Source organism: Aythya marila (assembly GCF_965140915.1).
Source record: "Aythya marila genome assembly, chromosome: 2".
Taxonomy (NCBI): Eukaryota; Metazoa; Chordata; class Aves; order Anseriformes; family Anatidae; genus Aythya; species Aythya marila.
Genome location: NC_139043.1, coordinates 117,237,121 through 117,257,975, shown reverse-complemented (window position 1 = coordinate 117,257,975; position 20,855 = coordinate 117,237,121).

The following is a 20,855-nucleotide window of genomic DNA, read 5'->3' as shown; positions in this document are numbered from 1 at the left end:
ACAGATGTGGATTGACTAACTCCAAAGTAGACTGCATTTTACACTCTTCAGAAAGCCTTTCCTCACTTCATGATTCTTGCAGGGGTTCTGTTTCACACAGCTGTTTTTCATCCTTGGACTAACCTTGTCCAAGCACAGAGCCAACAGGACAGAAACAGCAGCATTGTCGTATGGATTAACTAATAGGTAGAGCAGTGCATCATCCACCTTTTTCTAGTACTTGAGTCTATGCCACCAGGTTGGTTTAGGCTGATGATAAAAAACATCAGAGAGAGATTGTTCTTGAACTCTACATGTGAGCAGTCCGATAGTATCTAGCAACTATTCATCATCACCACAAGCCTGCAGAATGGACTCAGAGCAGCTTAGTACATTCTCCAGCTTCCTTCCCACCTCTTTCAGAGGAAATAAACAACATGTTTTCATGGTTGACCATCGCAAGTGCTGTGAGCAGATGTGGGAGAGTTCTAGTTCTCTCTATGTACTCATTTCCATTAATGGTAGTGGCATTTAAGCATTCAAGATAAATGGCTCTGTAGGTCAATGGCCAGGCCTGAGGTCAAGTAATTTCTTCTGCAGAGTAGGTGCTTGCTTGCTGGAACACACAGGGGGCTGCTCTGCATTCCACACCTGAGCTCTGTAATGTCTGCCATTTCATTTTCTACAGTTAATTCATCATAATAAAGACTGAAGATTTAATGACTCAACCACAATGAGCCTGTGAGGATTTATTTTTCTAATTCTTTTGCAGTCATGAGAGTCCTTTACTTTCTTATTCACATTACAGAACAAGCTACTGCTCAGTCAAAACAGATATTCTGTAGCATTGCTTTATATTTTGCATATCTTCATTGCAATGGAATAGGAAAAAAGTAATAATATCTGTTTACCAGTGAGTAATTGCCATTGTGTAACTACTCAGGATTTTTTTAATGAGAAAATATAACTCACAACAACAATATTTCCTGACAGAGGAAACTGTGAATGGCAGATATCCAATGTATATGTTGTTGCAATTCTATCACAGGATTATTAAAGAAAACAAAGCAAAACAATTATATATTCCAGAAATATTTTTTCTGCATGTTTCCAGGAGTTCATTTCCATTCATATCATTTAATATATCTCTATACACAATAAGCATAGACAATATCTGTTTCCTGTAAATGACTGACAACAGCAATACAGAATAAAGATAGAAATTCTTATATTTTAAGAAAACTACTACATTGCCTCACAGATCTGTTGTTTTTCTTTGATAGAATCAAGAATCATATGGTCAAGAAAAAAGAAAAAAAAAAGTTAACATAGTCCATCCAGATTCAAAGAAGACATTTGAAACAATTAAACAAAGTACACTGACAAGGACTAAGTGTCATTAGCAATTATTTTAAAAAATAGGAGACATAGGAATAAACTCTATCTGTCACAGACAACCAGGAGCATCTGTAGAACCTGTGCTTACAACCAAGGTGTTCATCTATCTAAAATGACCACAAGGGGGTGACTCAGAAGGTGACATGGTTTGCTGCCGATGCTTCCATACGAGTAAGAATGAGGGCTGAAAATGAACCACAGAAGAGCCTCGGGAGGCTGAGTGACTAAGCACTAAAAGAGCAGAGGAAATCACATTTATGTAAACACGTGTAAAATGATACATAAAAAACAATCCTAACATTGAATACAATTTTAATGATAGCCCCAGATTGGCTATTACTACTAGGGAATGAGGTTTTAGAGATATAATAGGTAGTTACATGAAAATATCAACTCAGTCCTGAACAATGATCAAAAAATGAAAAGAAATGCTATGAGTTATGAGGAAATTAATACTGAACAAGACCAAAAAAATGTCACTATGCCACTGTGTAAAATCAATATGTATATTATGAATAGCAAGAGCATGACTGAAAGGGTACAGCAGGAGTGAAAAGGTACAGAGTAACCTAGCAAGGACGACTTTACCTCAGAGTGGCCCTTCTAAAAAGAAGTAGAATAGTTTAGGATGACAAAACCTGGTGATGAGACAGTTGGGAAAAGGGTAAGAGATACAGAAATCAAAGGTGGCATGGAGAGGGTAAATAGAGAATCTCTGCTTTTTCACCAAATAGAGCATCTGGGAGGCATCAAAGGGTACTAGAAACAAAATGCTCTGTAGATAAAAACATGTATCATTACACTTTGGTTTTAATCAGAAGGACATCTGCAAGCTCTTTAATCTGAGACACTAAATGAGCAGTTTTTACGGTATTTGAATCTATTAACAATACTTCAATGTTTGCCACTGACTGAATCTTCTTTATGTTTAGTGAGTAACCTGAGAAACCAGATTCTCTTACTTCACACACACAACTCTGGACATTTTTGTATTGCAAAAAGCATACTAATAAAAAGTGTGTCTAGTGCCTAAGGTCTATAAACTTAAAGTACCTTTTCCTCAATAACAGGGTGACCTCAAGGAACCACCCAAGGCCTGTACTGTCCTCAAAACCACAGCCACACTTGGGAGAACACTGACTGGTAAAGACAAAAACCACATCAGGCATGACACTAATAATTCCACAGATGACTACAGGAAAGCATTCAGGCTCTGACATTGTTTTCTTTACAAGTACAGATGCAGGCGCTGATAGAAGAAGAGGAAAACCAAGGGTATGATGCATCTTTGCACAGTGCCAGGAGCAAGAGAAGGCTGTGGTGACTGACCACTTCCTTCTTGTGACTCATGGGCTACTTGCTGTAGAACCATTTAATAAACTCAAAGAACAAAAGAGTTTTCTAATCTTGTTTATGGAGCATGTATCAGCAAGTAGCCTGGGATGAAGATTGTAGGGGCTTCATAGACATTTCTTATTTAAATTTGTGCCCCTATAGGTATCTACCAACAGCCAAAATGATAGCAGTTATTTTTTGCAGCCATTGTGCAGTCCAGAGTTGTGTGAATTATGTCACTGTATTTGGAATAATTCCTAAAGCACATGAAAAATACTTATGGCCTGTACTAAGTGAAGCCAAACTTTGCCAACTTTCATTTCATGCAGGCAGAATTATCTTTTCTTTTTCACAGGACTTATCACAAACTCATAGAGATGTTGGCCAGAAGGTATCTTTTCAATACCTTTACAAGGGGGCTTGTAAAAAAGATGGAGAGCAACTTTTTGCTCATTCAGATAATGACACGATGAAGGAGAATGGATTTAAACTAAAAGAGAGGAGATTTAGATTAGATATAAGGAATAAATTCTTGACTCAGAGGGTGGGGAGGCACTGGAACAACTTGTCCGGAGAAGCTGTGGAAACCCCACCCCTGGAGGTGTTCAAGACCAAGCTGGATAAGGCCTCAGGCAACCTGATCTAGTGGGTGGCATCCCTGCCCACGGCAGGGGGGTTGGAACTAGATGGTCTTTAAGGTCCCTTCCAACCCGAACCATTTTATGATGATTCTATGATCTCTGGAGGTCTGTAACGCAACTTCCTGCTCAGATTGGAGCTCTGTTCAGCACTACATGGTCAGCCAGGGTTTTGGCTATCTGAGCTTTGAAAATCAAGAGGTAACACAACCTTCCTGGACTCAATCTCCAGTGCTGCATTCTCAAGCCTAATAAAGAAGTTTATCCTAATGTGCATCCTGAACATCCCAGGCCACAGTCCATGGTTACTTCACCTTGTTAGTAGACGATTAGATGAGGACAACACTTTCCAACAACATGCTGTCCACGTTCCTCCTATTGTAGCCCACTATGCAGTTTGCCATACTGCCAGCCAGAACACAGTCTTGGCTCATATTTGACTCCTATCTGTCCACTCCAATAAACCAGGTGTTGTCCATCAGGGCTGCTGCTCAGCCTGTAAGTAAGAATCCATCTGATGATACAGAAGCATATCTTTGAGTCCATAAAATGGACAAGTTATTTTTTCCACCATAAAATCAAACATTGAATGGAATTAAGACTTTTTGTGACATAGTTAATGACAAAGTTCAGATGGAAGGAATGTGAATTAACAGATGGGTCAGCAACTATGGTTTCATTTAGATAAGACATACAGTAACCCAATCTGGGACAACTTATTGCAGACCTCATCTGTCCTTGCATTTAACCGACTGCACAGAAAATGGCTCAGAATAAGAAGCACAATTCTGTTTTCTTAACATTTCCTGTGCAAAACTGTGGCTTTCTGAAAATAAGGTTCCTAACAATTCAAATATATTAATCTTCTCTACTATCATCTTTTTCATCTTTTTAAATAGAAAATGGATTTACCCCATAAAATGTGTGAGTGAGGTGTTCACTAGTGTTCAAGCATTGTAAAAAATTGCCAGTCTGATGACAAGATAACGGTTGTTCACTGTCACTAGTCTGTTCTTTACCTGATTCAGAATGAGAATAGCCTGGTAATTACAGGCCTGTCAGTCTCACTTCAGTGCCTGGTAAAATTATGGAGAAAATTATTCCAGGAGTTATTGAAAAACACCTGAAGGACAAAGCAGTCATTGGCCACAGCCAACACAGGTCCATGAGGGGATAGTCCTGCTTAAGAAACTCAATTTCCTTTTATGACAAGGTCACCCATCTAGGTGATCAATGAAAGCCAGTTGATGTAATCTTTTTGGATTTCGGTAAAGCTTTCAAAACAGTTTTGCACACTATACTTCTGGACAAAATGTTCAGCATTCAACCTAGATAAATGCATAATACTATGGGTGAACAATTGGCTGACACGTTGGGCTCAAAGGGTTCTAGTAAATGGGATTACATCAGGCTGGCGGCCAGTCACTACAGGCCTTTATTTTAGGGCCAGTGCTTTTTAATGTTTTCATAAATTACTTGGAATCAGGACTTAAAGGTATACCGAGAAGGTTTGCAGATGATGCTAAACTGGGAGGAGCTGCTGACTCTGAGGCCTTTCAGAGAGATCTTGACAAATTATTGAGCTGAACAATCACCAACTGCATGAAATTTAACAACAGTGAGTGCTGGATTCTGCACCTGGGATCAGGCAACCTTGGATATATGTACAGGCTGGGGATAAGAAGCTGGAGAACAGCCCCGTAGAAAAGGATCTGGGGGTTTTGGTTGATGGCAAGTAGACTAAGAGCCAGCAGCATGCCCTGGCAGCCAAAAGGGCCAACCGTACCCTGGGGTGCATCAGGCACAGCATTGCTAGTCAGTTAAGGGAAGGGATTGCCCTGCTCTGCTCTGCACTGGTGCAGCCTCACCTTGAGCACTCATGCAGTTTGGGGCACCACAGCATAAAAAGGCCATAAAACTATTAGAGAGTGTCCAAAGGAGGGCTATGGAAATGGTGAAGGGTCTGGAAGGGAAGAGATATGTGAAGTGGCTGAGGTCCCTGGGTTTGTTCAGCCCAGAGCAGAGCAGGCTGAGGGGAAACCTCATGGCAGCCTGCAGCTCCCTCGCAGGGGAGCGGAGGGGCAGGCGCTGAGCTCTGCTCTCTGGGGACAGCGACAGGACCCGAGGGAACAGCATGGAGCTGGGACAGGGGAGACTCCGACTGGGTGTTAGGAAAAGGTTCTGCACCCAGAGGGTGGCTGGGTGCTGGGACAGGCTCCCCAGGGCAGTGGTCATGGCACCAAGCCTGTGGACAATGCTCTCAGACACATGGTCTGCTTTTTGGGTGGTCCTTTGTGAAACCACGGGTTGGACTTGATGATCCTTGTGGGTCTCTTCCAACCTGGGGTATTCTGTGATTCTATGAATCTACAAAAAGCTTTTGAATGAGACTGTGAGTATATTTGGTTAATGCTTTATAAGGCTGTGATACATAATCTCTTTAATAGTTGGTTTCAGTAAATACTAAGTAGAATATACATTGAAAGTTAGATTTGCTCTTGCAGACCACTCAAAGACTAGTATACTAGAAAAAATTAAATCTACAATCCATTCCCTGGAAACTTTTCTGAAGAAAAAAAAATATATACACAGAAGATCAGCAACATACTGAGGCCAGCAAAAAAATTGAATACATCCCTATAATTTTGAAGCCAAGTTTACTGACTATAAATCTACTGTGAAAAGCCTGGAAAACTATACAGCAGACTTTCAGCCTTGACAGCATGTTTCCCCCTTTCTGATGTTTCAGCATCAGCAAGCACAGGGCACTGCTCAAATGCTCTGAGTGACAGATCATGCCTCTCCCCTATCGTTTGTAAATACTGCATGTGTTTCACTCAGACTTTTCCCCATTAGTGTAGCCATATCTATCCCATGCTTAATTGTATTTTTTAATTGTGAAATAAGCTCTTGAGCTCTGTATTCTCCATTTCTATTCACTTGCAAAACAATCAGAAACAGAAATCATGACAACTGAGGCCAAAACCATCCCAGGTTTTGCTGGATAACCAGGCAGGCTCTTGCTCTGTCGTACCATCAGATGTAAAGCTGGTAGGTGAACTCCCAGTGAATTCAGCAGCCTCCCCCCGCGCAGATTTTCAGAATCAGACTGAGCCATGCATACAGGCTGAGAGGAGGCAATGCACTGTGCTCCCTCCAACCCCATCACCTGGGGCAATCACAAAAGTAAGCATCAGCTGTCAGGAAGGCTGAAAGATCTTCTTTTCCACTTAGTTCAGTTTTATTTATTTCCTAAATTTCATAGCCCACTCTGTTTTAATGCATTCCACAATGACTTAATCAGAGCTCTTTACGCAGTCCCTAAAAGGGCCAGCCATGAAGCTGTCTTTTCATCCCACTCAAATACATTTCTCTCAGACCTGCCAAACCTCAAAAGGCATTGCCTGCTTTACCCGCTGACACACCAAAGCCCATTTCTCATGCATACATTAGCTCAGCACCACCTTCCTCACTTCCTCTGCCAAATTCTTGATATTTTGCCCTGATTTCTTTAAAATCTGGTGTTTCATTTAGGATAATTCATTGCTATCGATTGCATTGATACAGGTGATAGAATAATAGTTTTCTGTTTAGATTATATTTCTCTGTGAAATCTGCATTGAATGGCCAAATTTCTACACATCCTCCAGTCATTCCCATTTTTCCATACTAACAGAGGGAAGAACTGTGGAAAGTAAAAGGAATGGAGAAGTGCCTAAAAAGCAGGTATCTTCTAGTGATGGCATTTCTTGTTCCCCAAATTTTCTACTTTTTAGACACTTTTTTTTTTTGCAAGTCAAATGGTAGAAAAGATCGTACATGAAGAACCTTCAGCTGTTTTAAAATTAATTTGTAAATATTTCAGTTTTACAGTCAGGCTGTACTCACACAAAGTTCCCCTGAAGATGGTGCTGAAATTGTATTACACTCAGCCATAATCTCCTGACTCTCACCACCATTAATAAGGCTCAGAGACTTTCGTGGGCTGATGAACTCACCCAGAAAAAGATGTACTTTAAGGATGAAGAATAAATACTAAATCTGACAGTTTGGGGGAAAAAAAAAAAAAAAAAAAAAAATTGACAGAACGAATACCAAGGCCATTTTATGAAATCTAAACCACATACCGATTTTACTGCTAGGTTCTTCTCATAGCAACTTTATCTTAAATTGCCATTAGCAAATCCAGACAGTAAATTCATTTTAATGATTAAGCCATTATTTCTAATGCTTTGATTAGGTTTCAAGAAATAAAAATGTACTTTTCCTGCCATGCCATCATGAATAAACTCTACTAGATGGTTTGACTAGAACTAGTCTATAACATCCAAATAAACTATTTTAAAGTTGTTTTCAAAATTCCTTTAGAACAACCTACTTCAATTTACAAAAGAGAAAGATGAAGATAGCCTTTTCATTTAGGACAGCAGAATCCAGATGCAAGGAGTCTCACTACCCTAAGCACAAGCTCAGCCATATCAGTTTTATTAAGAGCACAAGGGATGATGTTATCACTGGAAAAATGATAATGTCCCTTCAGAAGACATAGCCACAGGGAAAAAACTAGCAAGCAAACAAAACAAACCTCCATAACAAGGTCTGTTGCTCTTGATTAGTGCAGTCAGAAAATTCTGAGTTTCCATAACATAAATTTATTATCTCTCTCTCCGCCCCCCCCCCCCCCCTTTCTTTTGAGAGCAAGATAGCGCTCTTGTTTTGTTTAACACTCCTGCCAACTGATTACATTTTCTCTGCTAATTCAACAATACCCAGTAGGTGGCCTCAGTGTATAATGCATTTCTTTACTCTCTTCTATTAATTCTGTTTTACTTTTTCCAATACAATTTTATTTTAGTTGGAATCTCCTACTTTTTATCATTTACTTTCGATAATTCAGCATCAGCTATTTAAGTATTTAAGTATTATTCTTCTGCTGTTGGTTAAAAACAATTATTTCAACTGCTACAGTGCAACTAACAATTTGGAAAAAGAACAAACAAAATCCATATAGTCCTGCTCTGGTTAGAGATATCAACCATATACATCTTGATTCCCCCTCTACCTCTCATTTTACTTTCTTCAGGGCTTAGAGGATTATTTTCTTTGAAGAACATGACATATTATCCACGTCCAGACAGACATGCTCATATGGGCTGACAAACTTCACCAGTCCCTGGAATCTTCAGCTCTAAATCTTTCAATGGGCTTTTGCTAACTCTCGTGGTTCTCCCACATCTCTATCTTCAGAATTCAATTAAATTTTGGGATACAATCAGCCCCCGCTTATGAACAAGGGTGTTACCTACATTTGTCATCCCGTGGAAATGCCCTTTTCAATACAACAAGGTAAGTTATTTTGATATGAAAAATGTGAAATGCATTCTTAGCTGACTGAAGATCTTAATTGCCCTATTTCTTGTTCTTGTGGCAAACACATTTCTATTTAATTTCTAAGAAAGCAAGAGTGCCTACAGCAGTGATCACTGACAAAGCGTATTTGCAACTTTTTGTATTTTCAATTATGACCAATTTAAATGCAAGTATTCAAGCAGTTCAAGCCTTGTAGTATACCCATCATAACAAGATAAGAAATTGAAAGCTACACCAATTAGTGAAGCCATTTCTACAATATTTTGTGTTGATGAGACCCCATATTCACCTTACCTTGTCATTCATCATACAAGAAATCCTCTAACACAAGATCAACTGACATTTTCACTGTGACCTTTTACACTGAAAGAAGTGCCAGTATATTTTTTGAAGCATATGTACTAATGAAGTGTATTTGTCTACCGTGGATGTCCCCAAACTTCATGACCCCGTTTTTTGAAGATAATTGATGTGTAAACTCAGTCTTTGGCTATTGGCAGTAGGCTAATAAGACAGTCATATAGTTTCCGTACCATAATGAGGCCTGAAACCAATTTGGCTGGGATCAAGGAAATATGAAGCCTCCAAATATTTCTGGAATTGCCTCACTATAAACTTTTTCAAAAAGGCAGATTGAAATGTCTTATAATAGATGTGACTGTCTGCATCAAGAAGAAGATATTTTTAGGTTTGTGTTAACAAGGGCTTCCTAAGGAGAAGCTGGTGTCTGGTCCTATCGTATCCTTATAACATTCTCAGCTAAGTTTGGGATCTTCATTGCCCAACAATGTGGCCTCAGTACTGTCTTCACTTAAGGCTTCGTTTACACGGGGACACTAAGGAAAATGTCTAGTCAAGACAAATTAACCAGTCAATGTACATAAGTGAGGCTTTATTACATCCAGAAGAAAGGCAGTTTTATTGCACAGTAGGCCAAGACACAGTGACCTAAGTTACAATGACTGACAGTGTCCACACAGAGGTTTAATGCAACTTAGTACATGTGCATTAGTTTATTTCATTTTAACATTCCTAAGCATCCAACTGTAGACAAGTCCTAAGAAAACAACATCAGATGAAGTGAAAACTTGGGTTTGCATTTGTTCCCTTCATAGCCTGCTCTGCTACCATGGAGACAAACAGCTCTGACAGAATCGAGTAATCTCATCTTCAAAGAAACAAAAACATTCTTGGTGAAAGTGCCTGCAAAGCTATTATTGGCCCTAGATGTGATCTTGCGCCTTTCATTGAAATCCCGCTGTATCGTAAAGGAAAACAAAACTTTTCTCTGTCACCCCTGTTTTCTTCTCATCTCTTTCCCTGAATGGTAATCAGAGCTCTGAAAGTGTAAGTTGCTCCTGGGCAGCAGAACTAATGGGTCCTGCACAATGCCCTGCATCTCCCCAGCAGCATCACCACTGCACCCTCTATTATCTCTCCCACCTCCTTTTTGCTCCATAGCACAGCTGTCCCAACTCCTCCCCACCAACAGGACCCTGCAATACCTTCAGCCCACCGTTGTATTCCCAGTTCAGGATGCTTAGTTCCCATTCAGTGCCCAAGGCTGTTTCCCCTCCATGCCGCCTGCCTGTTTGGCTGGGGATTGGCAGCGCCCTCTCCGGAGAGCACTGGAGGACTGGCCAAGCTTCAGCTGCCTCTCAGAGCAGATAGTGACTCAATTCTTCCTGTGTTTCCCTCAGCTCAACTCTCGTCTCTCTACAAGCGTCTACAAAAATATGGAAATGTAACCTCTGTGTCCTTCTGCCAAATATTCCTGAGATCACCCAACGGATTACGGGCAGGGCAGCCAAAAAGACAGCCTGGTTTGTAATGGTTCAGCGTGATCAGAAACCAGGCCTGTGAGATGAGAGCTCTGGGGATCTAACCCAAACTGAGAAGCGGCTTTCCCTGTGCTCCCCACAAAGCGACTTCATCCCACTCCTGGTTTCTCTGTCTGTGTAAAAGAAAAGTGAAATAATTTATCTAAACTAGTGCTCAGAAAGGTATCTGGAGTTTACAGGACACAACACTGGTTGTGTATTGGAAGACTACTGTTCTTTAGCACTGAAGAGAGATCAGAGTAGGTCTTCTAACTCAAGGATATATGGAAATGAAGAAATTCAAACTACATTCAAGTGCATCAGGACATTTGTATTTTGGGGGTATATTCAGAATACTGAACATAGTTTAGAAGGAACTCAGACTATTTTTAAGAGAAAAGAAGTGACACATGGAAGTTATTTGCATGTTAGCTGGAGAGACATTGAAGGAAATGCAAAATTAACCCTCAGACTGGGAAGGACAGAACTACAACACATTCCACTTCCATGAGATTTAAAAAGTCTCCTCCTCACCACAGATGAGTAGACAGAGCGCTCACAAGCCATTGCAGATCTTGGCTCTGTTCCTTGCAGAAGCTGCTGCCAGAAAATCTTGACCTCTTACTTTCTTACTTTCCTGGAGCACTTTACAACCACATGGTTATAAATAATTTGGGTGACTATAGTGATCACGATCTCTTTGCTAGCACACCTCTGCCATCCATAAATTACTTAAGCCATTGGCCTGAGCTCATCTTCCACCCAACACAAGGATCTAAATGGATTGAGGAAGTGATTTAAGTACTGCAATGCATTCTCTATTTCTTCAATCAGATCTTGGTACAAATGCAATAGGCTTAACACAAGAAGAGCTTCATCTTTACTATTCAAAGACAAACAAACAAGCTAATTATCCCTTCATAAAAAGAAGTGTGCCTGGGAAATGCCTGAAGGCAGCTGCACCCAACTACAGCACATCGGGTACCTCAGGTAGCCTGTAATGACTGAACTCAAAATCAAACTGATATGTGTGGCATGTGTCCAGCAACAGAAAAGGTAAGATGGAAAACAACAGCTTTTTACACACTTACAGCTTCACTGCCTGTTCAGTGGGAATCAAAGTCCAATGGGAATAGTTCAATGGGAATTAAAGAGGGTGAGCCGGGAATACTGCCAGTGGTCAAAAAGTCTCAGGGAAAGGTGAGAAGGCAAGTGAAAAGGAGAGGGATGTCCTCAATATGCTGTCAGGATTTGGCAGAGGTAGACCAAATTTTTAATTTCTCTCACTGGCTGTAAAATATTCTAGCTATTTCAAAGTATGACCATTGGCCTCATTCCACTATAGCCAAGCGTAAAGGGATCAGACCAGGATCACACACTACCACGCGCTGTGTTCAGTGTCGTTCACACTTCTGCAGTCAGGCAAGAGTAACTGCAGAAGAGAGAGCAAACTCCCAAATCACCTTAGCTCTTCTCTCTCTGAGCGACTGTATTTTAATTCACATAAATATATTTTGCCTTTAAAGATTATGCATCCTGTTCTAAAGTTAAGGCTCTTACTCTGATTCCATCTTGTTGCTACATCTAAATACGTATTTAAGTGAGACATATTAAACCAAAGTGTCCCCCACATCTATGTACTCAAAACATTTAGTCTGGTACCCAGATTTAACCCTGCTTCTGCTAAATTTTGCAACCATTTATTTTATTCTGAGCCACATGACTCTTACACAAAGCTATACTTTCACAGGCCCGCCATGAACCCCCACAACCCACTCTGTGCTGTACATCAGCAGCTCCTACAAGACCGCAGGAGTCCACACTGACATCCTGTATACAACTTGGCTGTGGCCATCCTGGATTCCTTAGGGAATCTCTCTTCTTTTGATCATACATGGGGTAAATCATCTCATGCCAATCTCATGAATGTTATTGATGATATCTCAATAACAGCTCTCTCAGGCTGTTCCAGCTAATCCCCTGACCCCTCAATTCAGCATTACCTAAGACTAGGGAGACAGCTGGATACCAGCAGATAATTCCAAGTGATTATTGTCAGTTTCAGGAAGCAGAGCTAAGGTTGCATTAGAAAGTATCTTAATTCCTTACTCTCCAGTTTTCAGAGATCAGAGTGTTACTGACTTGCATGTCCTGAAATAGCATGAGACATTACAAAGCAATTTTAACAATGTGTTAACACATTTTTCTGCAGTGAAACTGGCAGGATTATTGAACTAATGATAAGCTTTTTAAATCACAAGCTCACCCGCTTCCTCCTCACCCTTCTGCATGCAAGCCTCTCTTCCTTTGTGTGGCCATTACATTCAGAAATAAAATGACATGGTTTATCTCTCATAAGTCTTTAATGCACTGTTGGCCCAGTTTTTCTGGTTTAAGAGCTTATGTATGGTACACTTGTTGGCTATTTATGTAGTCATAAGCCTAACAACTTTGTATTTTATCTATGTGAACTATTCCACAGAGTGTAAAATATGAACATTTTTCCCTAAAGAGCAGTATGAATGTATTAGAACTGACATGGAATATTGGAAGATAACCTCCTGCAAAGACTGCAGCCACCTTCAGTTTCTACCTGCAACTATGCTAAATGTTGTGAATCAGACAACATGAAACCTGAACAGACACACACAAATGGGAAAAGATTCAATGAATACCTTTACTATTCAGTTTATGAAGCTGTAATGTGCTTGTGCTCAGGACTTGTAAAAGGGTATCAAATCTTCACAAAGAACACCTGGTACTGTGTCTTTCTATATAACATAGTGCCTGCTCCACTTTGCACATATTTACAATGCTTGTTTTGTACCCTGGTTGCTACAAGCCCTAAACAGATGAAGGAATGCATCATTATGTCTATGCAGGAGGTGGCAGAGCACACAAGATGAAGTTCATGGGATACATTGAAACCGGAGAAATAAAATTGAAGTAGAAATTTGGCAGAGGGACTTTCTACAAAGGGGAAACAGTGATAAAATTCTGAGAACATACAGACAAATAATGGCTCGATTGGAAAGATTAATTAGCAGTCTGGGCATTAGATCTGAAAACTAGATAACACTCGTTCAGCTGTTCAGGACAGACAACTGCTCAACTGCTGGCTCAACTGTTCAAGGAGCTCTATGCCCTTCAACATGGAGGATTTTCACTTATGTTTTCACAGTCGTTTTCACTATACTATTTAAATTAGGGAGGAAATTCCTCCATGCTAGTATAAATAAATCTTTAAAATTAGATTGTTCTGTGAAACATATTAACCTATGAAATCTGAAACCCGTGTACTGCATTGACCTTCATACAGTCAATTGTCCCCAGGTTTAGACCTCTTATTGACAGTTCATGTAACAAGAGAATAAGCCTAAATATATAGGGATGAGAGGAAAACTAGACTTTTCAACATAATTCTTCATTCCCTGGTTTTCATTACTTAATGAAGTGTTGTTGATTTGCATTGTGTGATTCATTTGTGGCTTTCTGTGTCTCCATCTAGTTAAAGGATGCTGTTAAAAGACAAGCATACATGATTTCCAGCAGCACCTAATGACTACATCCCCTTCAAACAGCCACTATTTCTGAGTCACAGCACTCAGAAAGCTTTAAAAATTTTTTTCCACTATAGGGCCATTAGGAAATAGTGTTCAGTATTACAAGCTTCACTAGGGAATGCTTCAGAGGAACAGTTAGAAAGACAAGAGCTAGTTTCAAAGTGTTTACAGTCCAATTTTCCACACAGCAAAGCAAATTTGCCAAATGTGAAGGAGGTTTACAGGGAAGCACATGAAACAAAACCTAATGGATTTCCTTTCCTATCACATATGAACACCATAATACCAGGATAAATATTTGGTAGATGAAGAAACACAGGTTTGTTTCTCTAAAAACACAAAGCAAGCAAGCCTCGGAGTGAATGGTTCTGCAGCACTTTGCCTCCTACTTAAATTTTATTCACATTTCGCTACACCCAAAAACAATGCTATGGAAGTGTAATACACCAGAAACAGAAATAATGAAGAGTTGGACAAGAATCATTAGCAAATTGTGGAGGCAGACCTCAATATTTGAATATTTAGCAAGATGTGGGAAGAGTAATATGAGCCTTTAACTGTAGAAGTTTGGAAAGAACTCAGCCTGTGAGCAAGGTACTCCTGTAATTTCTTGTTAGAGGAGCTCTGCACTTTACAGTAAACTTTCAGCAATTATAGTGGGTAACTTAACTAAACGATTGGCATCATTCAGGCCAGTACCCCTTCCCAGTTCCACTGAAAAGAAATCAAGGACTTAAGCCCCCTTAAAGAGTTGCTGCTGCCACTCTCCCCTCCTAGCTCCTGCTCAGGCCCATGCAGAAAAAGGCTCTCATGTGCTGCAGTCCTGACCTTCAGAAGTCAGGTTGGCAAAGCAGGTTCTGAATGTGCTTTATTCTTCCTGCTTTAACTACTGCCGTTTCCCCTTTCTTGCAGAGACTTCACTGAGGGGGCAGGATGTGCATGCAGTGGAGGTCCCCCTGTCCCAGTTTTCCAGTTCTAACAGTAGAAGTGAAGAAAGAAGTAGATTCTGCCATTAACAATGGATTCTGGCACATTTTATATCCCTGACGCTTAAGAGGTCCTCTGGCTTTGCTATATTGGGAACTGATCTGCCACCAGCCTCTCATAATGTCCTACTCATTTCCCTGTCCTGATATTAAAGTGTCTGGGCAACTTTCTCTACGAAAAGTCCATCCTTAGACTTCTGAAGTCAATGGGAAGTGTCTGAGATGCAGATAACCATTGCAGCAATGCAACCAGTAAGGAAAGGATTGATTTTGATATTTAAAGAGTTGAAATCAAAGAAAGTGAAGAGAAAATGGATAGTAAGGGGGGCAAGAATAAAACAGTGAGTTTGCTGAATAGGAAGGACTGCTGAGTTTTGGGAGCACAAGAGGTAGTCATTCTCAAAAAGGCAATGGTGAGAAGAGCTAAGAATCTCATTCCTCAAAGAGGTGTGTATGAGATACAACCTAGTATCCAAGAATGATGTTTGGAAGACTGCAAGAATTGCAACACAGAGTAAATACAGGTTGGATATGGATCTAGAAACTATTTAATTGGGAGTACATAGGATTCTCCTAAAGAAGGAAGGACTGTGCTCTGTTTCTGATGCAAGTAAGATGCCAAAGCAAATGCCTTAGGAACACATGGCAAGCTGCAGAACTGTGGATGACTTAAGACATAAGCATCACAAATGTGGAAAAAGAGATACCGCCCTGGCAGCACGGAGAAGCAGGTCTGGTTTTAATGTGGCCTGCAATGCTGAACCCTGACACTGTGAAAACGGGGAGTGGAAATAAACATCCAGGTGCTTTTTCCACTCAGGGAGATTTCATCACAGTGGCACGGCTAAGCCCTAAGTACACAGAGCACTCTCAGGAGTGGTGTTGGTGCATCTGATATGTACCAGTTTATCAGGTAGCATTACTCGCTTGCCATTATTCATGAGACAAAACCAATCTCTTCTCGGATACATGATTACCACTACCAGCTGCCTTCCTCTGCTAAGTTCAGCACCAGAAGGCTGTGCTGCTTGTGCCAGGGCTCCCTCCCTGTGCCTGCACAGCCCACAGGTACCATTTTGTTAAACAACCGCCCCAATGCCCCCCTCCTCCCTCAGGAGAGCCGCTCCCCTCCCTCGCTGACACCAGCGGCCACTCAGGGCTGGCTGCAGCTGGGTGACAGCCCCAGCGGCCATGTCCCTGCTGCCCCCAGCTCGGCCCATGCCAGCAGCCGCCCCGGTGCCTCATGAAGGCAGGCGAGAGCTCGGCAATAACCCGCCATGTCCTGCCCCCCTCCCCGGCACTACATCTCCCAGCAGCCCTGGGGGCGACAGGCGCCATGGCCGCTGCGGGGGCCGCTGGGACAGCCGCCCACGATGGGAGAGCGGCAGCCTCTTCTCCCTGGGTTTGGGAGGACACAGTTTAAGTTGACAAAGGCCAACAGGCACCTAGAGATGCAATTAAAGCTCTGCTGCCGGCAACCCGTGTAAATGCTTATCGCATAAGTGTTTGCATGTGGATTTAGAGGGGCCGGTGCGTGACAGCAGCGGTGTCTGGAGTTCAGTCCCTTGCCTCTGCTTTCCAGTTTTAGTGGAGCATGAGTGGCTCGGTGCACCATACGAAAGGAGAGGATTGGGTTTTGTAACTGCATAATGTAAAGAAAAACAAGACCACTTACTCAGTCCCTACTCCTGCTGAGCCCAGTGATGTCAGTGCCAAGTGACAGTGATAATGAGGAGGTTCTCAGCTGGCTCCCAGGTGGTTACATGGAGGAAACTGTCCCTGCCTTCTGAGGGCTTGGTACTAAAAAGATCGATTTTGAAAATCATTTATTAAATTTATGATATCTGTAACCACACACACATCCTGGAGAGGAACAGCTGCTAGAGAATTACCATGCCTATCTAACACGTTTATGACCATTTGTTCAAACCAGACTGAAAGCTCAGCCCTGGGGAGGCAGGGGCTACAGTTGTGCACTGTTCTCACCCTAAAGGCTTGTGTAGCCCACTTCTTGCATTCCATGAGATTTGCAGGCTCATCACATGTCTTTTCATTTCTTGGGGCTTTTTGGTCTTCTCTAGAAAAGACAGGGAGCATGAGAATGGTAGCTGGACCATCACTTTGGCCACACCTTCTTGACCAATGTTTTCTCTCTCTATGTTATGCCAAAAACAAAAAGGCAGGCTAGCAAAGCACTGTAAACAAGCAAGCCAAAACCACACCCACAAGTATTTGGGAGTGCAAATAAACAAATGCAGGCAACAGGAAAATAAGAACTGAATCTTCAGATCTTAGGTTCAGTTTTGGTTGCTTCTAACTGAAAACCATTGGAACAAAACTGCACAAGCTGCCCTGTGGCTCTTCTTTTCTCAAAAAGTTACTAGATCATTATTTTCCTTCAAGAAGTTTGGATGGCCCTTTGGATAAAAAATAAATCAATTTTTAAAAAAAAAATATTATATTTTATTAATTATTATTTAAAATAAAATAAAATAAAATAAAATAAAATAAAATAAAATAAAATAAAATAAAATAAAATAAAATAAAATAAAATAAAATAAAATAACATCTCTGCTGAACACAATGGGAAGCTTTTTCCCACTTTCCTTGCTGATCTTCCCTTCTGAAAATGTTTTTTTCCATCTCAGTTTGCAGATGCCTAGAAATTTTGCAGTGAAGCTACATGTCCCCATATGGCAAAATTAAGCTCAATAAGAAGACATTTACGTTTTTAGTTACCCTTGTCACACTGTTACACATAATCAACAGATTACACAATCCATGGATCACGGTCTGAAATGTAACAGATAGGCTAAATTTTGCACTTCAGGCGTACCTGGTGCCTTCAATAATTATTGACTTCCCTTGACAGCTACAGTATAAAGCTATACCTACATTCTCATGTCTATAAAGGAGGTAAATAAAATAAAACATGAGACTTTTATTGTACATGGGTAACATAACAATATGGATAAATGGAAATCATGCATTTTGCATTCAAAAGTTCTTTCCTCCTTCCTCCTCACCTCTCCTCCCAAAATTCATGCAGATTATCCAGAGCTCAAAAGGCAGAAAAGCAACGTTTCCATAGTTATTCAGAAGCTGCTGCAATGTGCGAGCATGTCAACTGCCTTTGCTCCATTTATCCATCAGGACCATTAAACACAAAACTATTTTCTGTGGCTTCAGAAGTCCCTGAACTGAGTGTGTCTGTATGCACTGGGGAAATATCACTTGTATGCCTTCCCTGTTCTTATACTGTTTTCCTAAGTACGTGCTGCTGGTTACCTGAGAAGTAAAATATTGGGTTAAATAGATGTTTTGTCTAATACAGTATGGCTGTTCTTCTGTAAAGAACTATTTTACAGCCAGTACTGTACAGACATATGAATCAGTCATGTCAGATCAACCATGTAACTTAGCTTTCTGAAATGAAATACTTCTTTCTTTAAACTGCTGCTCTGAAGAATAAGAATATTCTCCATAATCACTTTCTAAAATGCCCAATACTTATCTGTAAATGAACTGACTGCTGAATTTCTGAAAAGAGCTTTCTGGGACCAAGGGTGCTGAGAAGAAGGGCAATTTCTTTTGTTTCATTTGAAATTTGAGGATGACATTCACCTGTTGTGACCTATTTATTTATTGTAAGAAATTGAATTTATGTCATCCACATCATTAGAGATTTTATATTTCTACATCATACCTGTCACCTTTCAACTCTCTTCCAAACTATTGAAAAGTCTCTTAAGCAAAAGCTATTGCGTACTTTAACCATCCTTATCAGTCTTCTGCATACCTTTTGAGTTCTACTAGATCCTTTCTGAAATGGGGGGAGGGTGCAGGGGGATTAGTATTCACTCGGTGTTGAAGACAGGGGTGCACTATGGCTTTAAATCATGGACTGATTATTGTTTTCTATTTCTGTTTCTTCCCCTGAAAACTATCACTTCATTTCAGTTTTTTTTCTTAAATTCTTCACAGTGCTTCCAAACTCTTTCCCCCGTACAGAGACCCTTGTTTGGGGTTTCAAAAGTAAGCAATTAAATCAGCCTGACAGATTGTGAAACAAAGTCCAGAAAATATGCTGTAAACCAACTGCACTAACCCAAACCCTTACATTTTAGAAGCAGTCTAAAAGCAGTCTCAGTGGTCATGTTTTGTCCAACCATAATTTTCAAGGAAAGGGAAGGAGGCTGAGGAAAATAACGTTAGTGAAACTATCCTTCAACTGCAGGAAGTTAAATGGGCAACAGTAAAGCTTTTTAAAAATGGTTTAGTTTGGCTTTGAGGTATGGAATTAACACATTATAGATTTCAACTGTAGCACAGAAAAATATTTCAGAAATTAAATGAGCAATATGAAATACAGCCATTTTGGAAATATAAGGAACCTACTTCATATTCGGATAGATGAGAAATGCTACAGTGAGTGCTAAGATTGTATCCTGTGCTCTAAAGTAACCAAAAGAAAAGGGCAAAAATTTCTGCCTCTAGAATTGAGTTGATTTGATAGGATTCTCTGTGGGTAAGGTTTAACAGACAGGTGATGTCTGAAAAAAAAAAAAAAATAGATCGCAAATGTCAAAATCTCCCATGGCTATTCCAAGTCAACTGTGGAAAAATATTTTAATTTAACACTGTTTTTCAAAGTTTTATAGTATAAAATACAATGAAAGATAAAGGACTACAAAAGCAGCATATATTTTTTCTTAGAGCTAGCTGGCAATAAAATCTCCTGGACAGACTTCCGCTCTCTTCACAAACTTCATTGCTGTAGGTATATTTTAAAATGTGAGATTTTGTATAATACCACTTTGTGTTGCTGTGATCCCACATGCATCAGCCCTTTGTCACCTAACAACAGGACGCTCAGTTTCATGTATCAAAAGCTTGGTATTGGGCATTAAAACCAGAATTTCTGTGTGCCAACAGTGAATACCTTAAATATGAAATTTATATATAACACATATGAACACAACAGTTTATTGCAGAAAAAAAAATGTATTTAATGCAGTGGATGCATTTCAAACCTCAAAAATGCAGTGGATGCAGGCAAACTGATGTAACGAAATCATCAAAGTGGAGCTATTATAACTAATACACACTGAAAAGTAGTACGACTTACAAAAGTGTTGGGATATGTGTCTAAAAGAGCTGGACAGGCTTTTTTTTTTTTTTTTCCCTGGTTTTATATTTTAAATTTCTTTTTCCTTATACTCTCTGACTTTCTAAGCCACATAGCAGCACTACACAGGCCAGCAGCCTGGTTAGTAGAGCACTCAAGACATCAAAATCCTGAACACAAATCATCTTTCTGAATTTTGCATCATGAAAACAGCACTTGCACTGCACATAGCATCATGTGTACCATGTAACATAAGTGTGTACTAGCAAGGCACACCCTGCATGCCTAAGCCACCTGGTGAAAGTCAAGCCTGTACACCCACACCTTCCTCTGGGCAGCTGCTCCACTTAAATGAAACTATTAAGTGGACTACAAAAATGTGAATCTGTAGATGTAGGGGAGTGGCACTTAAGTTTAAACCAAAACTGGCAAATGCAAAGGTGAGTTTCTTTGAGAGGGAGAGAGGGTACTTCTTGCTAAGAGGCACTTCAGAATAGCCAAAACCCTGATGCTTAGTAATCACATCAGCTGGTGTGTAAGAGATCAGTGTGCACAAAGGTGGAAACTATGTCCTCGAGGCCAATAAAACATTAAGTAATGAAAGGATGAGGGGGCAAAAGGACAAGTTCCTTTTTTTT